This window comes from Bos javanicus, chromosome 7, assembly GCF_032452875.1.
Source record: "Bos javanicus breed banteng chromosome 7, ARS-OSU_banteng_1.0, whole genome shotgun sequence".
Lineage (NCBI taxonomy): Eukaryota > Metazoa > Chordata > Mammalia > Artiodactyla > Bovidae > Bos > Bos javanicus.
In genome coordinates, this window is record NC_083874.1 from 53297460 (window position 1) to 53304399 (window position 6940).

The 6940-nt window shown below is 45.5% G+C and overlaps 1 long non-coding RNA gene across 1 annotated transcript in view; it reads left to right on the top strand.

Moving 5' to 3' along the window:
* The window catches only part of LOC133251414 (uncharacterized), a 61308-nt gene extending 59792 nt beyond the window's left edge, over nt 1-1516 (top strand). Inside the window, exon 5 of the long non-coding RNA XR_009737611.1 lies at nt 1079-1516. This is a non-coding gene — a long non-coding RNA (uncharacterized LOC133251414). The remainder of the gene's footprint in view (nt 1-1078) is intronic.
* Nucleotides 1517-6940: the final 5424 nt, after the last annotated feature.

A 6940-nucleotide genomic window follows, 5' to 3' on the forward strand; every position in this document is an offset into this window, starting at 1 on the left:
TACCATAGCTTTCTTATCCATTCATCTGCTGATGGACATCTAGGTTGCTTCCATGTCCTGGCTATTATAAACAGTGCTGCGATGAACACTGGGGTACACGTGTCTCTTTCAATTCTGGTTTCCTCATTGTGTATGCCCAGCAAGGGGCTGAGTTTTTTCATGCCTCTGGAACTCTGAAACTCAAACGATCAAGTCCTCTTCAGGTCATCAGCTCTGTTAGCTTTTCTACTGTAGGAAATAAGGGCCTTTTTGTAAACTACCAAATAAACCCTGTGGCTGTCACACTTAGCCTTTTAACTGTTTGTTTAACTATTTGTTAATGACCTTCGGTTCTTCCTCCCTGGCTGGGCTTCAGGACAGCTTAGCAATAACTAGCTAACTCTGAGCTCTTTGTAGACATCATCCCAAACCTGTTCCTCACCCCCAGTATCATTCAAATTCCTCAGCCTGACAGGCCACTGGATGCCTCCCCAGGCCACCACCAATGAAACATCAGCCATTAGGCTACCAGCTCGTGCCAAGGATTCTCTATGCCCCCATTCCACTCAGGATGATGTCCTCAGTCTTCCTGGTGGTAAACAAGGCAGGTCCCAAGCCTCACCTTTCTGCCTGCCTTCTCCAACTGTTCCTGTGCTAGTTTGGATTCTCTGAGAAGCAGATGCCACGATGTGATGAAGTGTGAGAGATTATTTGTGGAAAAGGGAGGGAGCAGGATTGGACAGGGAGAGTCTTCAGACTGTTCAGCTGTTCTGATAGCTGTTTAAGGAAACCTTGGGAAGGATGATTGAGAAAGAGACTCAGACCACAATGTGGTTCTAAGAAAGCTTCAGTCAGACAATGGAGAGTGCTTCAGCTGGAGTTAGAGGAGTCATGCGCTCAGACCTCATCATTCTCAGTCATTGCTGGGAGCAGCTCTGGAAAGTACCTGGGCACCAACCCCAAAGGATTCAGAGGGGCTGTCAGTCAGCTACACACTCCACCCCTTCCCTAGCTTCTGGAAGGAGCAGGAGAACTGAGCAGCCTTGTTTTGCTTGTTTTAATTTTTATTGAAATATAGCTAATTTACAGTGTTTTTTAGTTTCAGGTATACAGCAAAGTGAGTCAATTATATCTAAGAAGAGAAGCAAACAGCAAAGGAGAAAAGGAAAGATATAAGCATCTGAATGCAGAATTCCAAAGAATAGCAAGAAGAGATAAGAAAGCCTTCTTCAGCGATCAATGCAAAGAAATAGAGCAAAACAACAGAATAGGAAAGACTAGAGATCTCTTCAAGAAAATTAGAGATACCAAGGGAACATATCATGCAAAGATGGGCTCGATAAAGGACAGAAATGGTATGGACCTAACAGAAGCAGAAGATATTAAGAAGAGATGGCAAGAATACACAGAAGAACTGTACAAAAAAGATCTTCACCACCCAGATAATCACGATGATGTGATCACTGACCTAGAGCCAGACATCCTGGAATGTGAAGTCAAGTGGGCCTTAGAAAGCATCACTACGAACAAAGCTAGTGGAGGTGATGGAATTCCAGTTGAGCTATTTCAAATCCTGAAAGATGATGCTGTGAAAGTGCTGTAGCAATATGCCAGCAAATTTGGAAAACTCAGCAGTGGCCACAGGACTGGAAAAGGTCAGTTTTCATTCCAATCCCAAAGAAAGGCAATGCCAAAGAATGCTCAAACTACCGCACAATTGCACTCATCTCACACGCTAGTAAAGTAATGCTCAAAATTCTCTAATCCAGGCTTTAGCAATATGTGAACTGTGAACTTCCTGATGTTCAAGCTGGTTTTAGAAAAGGCAGAGGAACCAGAGATCAAATTGCCAACATCCGCTGGATCATTGAAAAAGCAAGAGAGTTCCAGAAAAAACATCTATTTCTGCTTTATTGACTATGCCAAAGCCTTTGACTATGTGGTTCACAATAAACTGTGGGAAATTCTGAAAGAGATGGTAATAGCAGACCACTTGACCTGCCTCTTGAGAAACCTATATGCAGGTCAGGAAGCAACAGTTAGAACTGGACATGGAACAACAGACTGGTTCCAAATAGGAAAAGGAGTATGTCAAGGCTGTATATTGTCACCCTGCTTATTTAACTTATATGCAGAGTACATCATGAGAAATGCTGGACTAGAAGAAACACAAGCTGGAATCAAGATTGCCAGGAGAAATATCAATAACCTCAGATATGCAGATGACACCACCCTTATGGCAGAAAGTGAAGAGGAACTAAAAAGCCTCTTGATGAAAGTGAAAGTGGAGAGGGAAAAAGTTGGCTTAAAGCTCAACATTCAGAAAACGAAGATCATGGCATCTGGTCCCATCACTTCATGGGAAATAGATGGGGAAACAGTGGAAACAGTGTCAGACTTTATTTTTCTGGGCTCCAAAATCACTGCAGATGGTGACTACAGTCATGAAATTAAAAGACACTTCCTCCTTGGAAGGAAAGTTCTGACCAACCTAGATAGCATATTGAAAAGCAGAGACATTACTTTGCCAACAAAGGTCCGTCTACTCAAGGCTATGGTTTTTCCTGTGGTCATGTATGGATGTAAGAATTGGACTGTGAAGAAGGCTGAGCGCCAAAGAATTGGTGCTTTTAAACTGTGGTGTTGGAGAAGACTCTTGAGAGTCCCTTGGACTGCAAGGAGATCCAACCAGTCCATTCTGAAGGAGATCAGCCCTGGGATTTCTTTGGAAGGAATGATGCTAAAGCTGAAACTCCAGTACTTTGGCCACCTCATGCTAAGAGTTGACTCATTGGAAAAGACTCTGATGCTGGGAGGGATTGAGGGCAGGAGGAGAAGGGGACGACAGAGGATGAGATGGCTGGATGACATCACTGACTCGATGGATGTGAGTCTGGGTGAACTCTGGGAGTTGGTGATGGACAGGGAGGCCTGGCGTGCTGCGATTCATGGGGTCGCAAAGAGTCAGACACGACTGAGGGACTGAACTGAACTGAACTGAACTGATGTACATATGTACACTTTTTTAGATTCTTTTCTCATATACGCCATTACTGAGTAGTGAGTAGAGTACCCTGTGCTGTGCGGTAGGATACTGAACAGACTTTTGATAGCCTCCAGTCCGCAAGTGTGCTGACTATTGGGAACTCAAGTTTACACAGCTTGTTAACTGACCTGGTGAGAAGATGTAATGACCCTGGACCTCTAAGTTTCTGAATTTGAGGCCACTTCTGTTCTAGAAGCGCAGGGCCTCCTGGACTGCCCCCACCTCCCCTCACTGGCCCTGGGAGCATACCTGGTCTCAGGGGTAAAAAGACTGGTTGTGTGTGGAATTGTGGAGAGTCAGGCAGAAGCAGTGGGGCACATTTGGCATCCTTGGAGAGTCTTCTCTAGGATTTACTGGTCAGGACCAGAAAAGCTGGGATAGAGAAGCCATCTCAACAGCCAAGTGGGTTCCTCGGGCTGTAGCCAGAGACTTGCGTTGTGATGTGATGGGTCCCAGCTGTTTGCTGTCCTGCCTTTGTGGCTGAACTTCCACCATTGGAGTCATTCCTTTGTCCAAAACATCATCTTCTCCAGGCTCCTCTTTTTAAATGATATTCTGTATCCTCATCCCCATCCTCCTCTCACTTCCCAAGAAGGAAGTGATTAAATCTCAAATGCTCCCATATGAACTCATTTTCCTGGGCCTTTCCTCAGTCCAGGAAAAACCCTGGCAGTAGGGCTGCACTGGAGGTGCAGTGAGGGATGTGGTTAGGGCAGCAGATGGGAAGCCCCCCCTTTTTTTCTTTTAATGACATGCTGCATAATAGATTATGATCACTTTGCTGATCCTTTCTAGGAAGGGCAAGTGGTCATATTTGTTTCTATGTGATATTTGCCCACTTCACGTATCTCCAAGTATTCTAGGAAGAGATCTTTGTGTTTTTGAGGCAAGAAAACAGCCTTTAATATCATGCAGTGGGCGGGTGAGGAAAAGCTAGGATCAGGCAGTGCTTCTGTTGCCTTGGGTGCCTCCAGCAGGTGGTGAAGGAGAAGAGGACTCAGCTGCCTCACTCCACCTCACAGCGTTTGTGTGGTAGCCTCTGCAGGGTGAACATTATTCCAGCTCGACGCTCTAGAGGAAAGCGATCCCCACCCCCTTCCCTTACCCCACAGCCATGTGGGACTGAACACCTCGTTCTAGCCTGGAGAGCAGATGCGGGGATTGTTCTCAGCCACAGAAGGGCAGGCAGCCTTTGGTTGCTTCTGTAAGTAAGACAAAGAGCTGATGCGAAAAGGCCTAGCCCAGGGGTTGGCTTTTGGGCAGGTGAAGGTGGTAAGGGGGCTGACCTCAGAGTGGAGCCACCTCTGCATGGCGAGAAGCAGGGAGCCTCATTCTCTGCCGCACACTCCAGAGGGACCTGAAGCTGGCTGCCAAGCAGCTCTTGGCTTCTAAATCTGTTGAATAGATACATAGATAGGTAACCGATTGATAGATACATGATGGATTAAATAGATAATAGGAAATTATAGATAATACTGGTGATAGATAATGATGACTAGATAATGATGGTAGATAAATAGATAATAATGGATAACATTGGGACATGTTATAATAATGAATAACATTATTTATCTATTTATCTACCATCATTATCTAGTCATCATTATCTATCACCAGTATTATCTATAAATAATGGATAACACGGAGAAGGCAATGGCACCCCACTCTAGTACTCTTGCCTGGAAAATCCCATGGACGGATGAGCCTGGTAGGCTGCAGTTCATGGGGTCACTAGAGTCAGACACGACTAAGCGACTTCACTTTAACTTTTCACTTTCATGCATTGGAGAAGACAATGGCAACCCACTCCAGTGTTCTTGCCTGGAGAATCCCAGGGACAGGGGAGCCTGGTGGGCTGCTGTCTGTGGGGTCGCACAGAGTCGGATAACCATAGCACCTCTCTCATAGCCTTGTTTTGAGGTTTAAGGGGAGTAAGGGACAAAAAGTGCCCAGGCCAGGCCTGGCATTCTAAAAATCTTAATAAATGAAGGTTGCTGTAAATGTGGGTGTTTCATTAGTCCATACTGGAGCAGTGCATGGAGTGTTTTCCAGAACTCAGATGCATCTGAAATGTCCCAATACTTTCTTATTTTTTAAAAAATCTAATGAAGTCCAAGTCTAAACCATCAGGTTTTCAGGAAGCTCGGTCTCAGTTGCTATTCTGGGTCTCACAGCATGCCCAGACGTGGGGGAGAGGCCTGTAGGCGGCTAAGGGGACTGTTGCACCTGAAGTCTGCTGACCCTGCACTCGTAGGCCTCTAGGGCACAGGATTTCCAAGCCAGGCTCCATGCCTGTCTTCCCGAGCCCCCATGAAGCTTTCCCCCTATGCTATTCTGCAATTCTCAGTTCTCCACATGACCCCAGGGAATGTCTCCAAGGCATCTTCACTCACCAAGCTGCAGTCCAGCTCCTCCTCTCCCCATCAAAGCCAAGCCCCTCGCCCTCCTGGCCCTCTGAGTCCCCTACTATCTGCTCTTCAATTTAGTAAGATCTTCATAAAAGAGGAGGACAGGATGACTTCAGGCATCTTCTGCTTATAACTCCACATCACATATTCCCCATGGCAGGGAGGTGGGGATGGGGGAGGGTTTAAAAGGGTTGAAATGCATATTTACTTACTTAGTTAATCAAGAAATCCTGTCTCTGTCAGGTACCACTCTAGTCCCTGAGACTGATTTATGAACAAGTTCCCTCTCTCCAGAGGCTCACATTCTAATGTGGGGAGGAGGAGTCTGATGATAAGCACATAAGCAAACATAGCTGGTGATTTTGCCTGGTGGTGGTAATCTGCTAGAAAGCAATAGAATAGAGAATTGAGCAGGAGAATGAACATTTGGTTGGGTCATTGAGGAAGGCCTCTCTGGGAAGGTGATTTCTGAACTGAGCCTCACTTGCAAAGATGTGGTAGGAGCAATCCAGACAGAGGCAACAGCGCTGCAGTGGCAACGTGCTTGGCCTGCTCGGGAATCATGAGCAAGATGATGGTGCAGAAACAGTGGGAGGCCAGATGGTGACCTTTCCGGCCATGGCAGGAGAGTGGATTTAATTTGAAGTCCATTGGGAAGCCCTTAGAGCAGATTTGAAGCAGAGCAGTAACATAATCTGATTTATGATTTTAAAAGATAACTTTGGCTGCTGGGCAGAGAACAGTTTATATGGGGGTATAAGTGGGAACAGAAATCATAAAGAGACTGCCTCTGTGGTGCTGGGGAGATGAAGACTCCTGCAATAAAGCAGTGCAAACAGTGTTCTCTGGCCACTGGGGCGGCCTCAGTGTTTTGATATTACAGCTGAAGCAGCCTGGCCTTCTTTCTCCCTTCCAATAGACATTTTAATTCTACTTCTTCTTATTTCCCTTTTTATTTAGGAACAAACGCAAACAGTTTCCTACCAAGTTTTTTGTTTTAATTTTTGGCCAAACTGTATAGCATGCAAGATCCTATTTCCTCAACTGGGGATCAAACCCATGTCCCTTGCATTGGAAGGCAGTCTTAACCATTGGACAGCTGGACAAGTTATCCCTCCTGCAAAGTTATTTTAATTTTTAAATTGTAATCTATTTATTTTTGGCTGCTCTCAGTCTTTGTTGCTGCATGTGGGCTTTCTCCAGTTGTGGCGAGTGGGTGCTGCTTTCTGGTTGCAGCTGACTGTCTTAGCATGTGGATCTTGCTAGACCCGGGATCAAACCCGCATCCCCTTTATTGGCAGGCAGATTCTTAACCACTGGACCACCAGGGAAGTCTAAGTTATTTTAAATGTTAGCCTCTGTCACAGACAGATAAACTTGTGCTGATGGGTAGGCATGTATTCTTACACTGGGCTCTTTCTCTCCTCCATCTCTGTTCCTGCTTGGTATTTCAGAGCCTTACTCATTCATTCCCCTCTTCTCTCTTCTTTTATTTTCTTATAAGGTA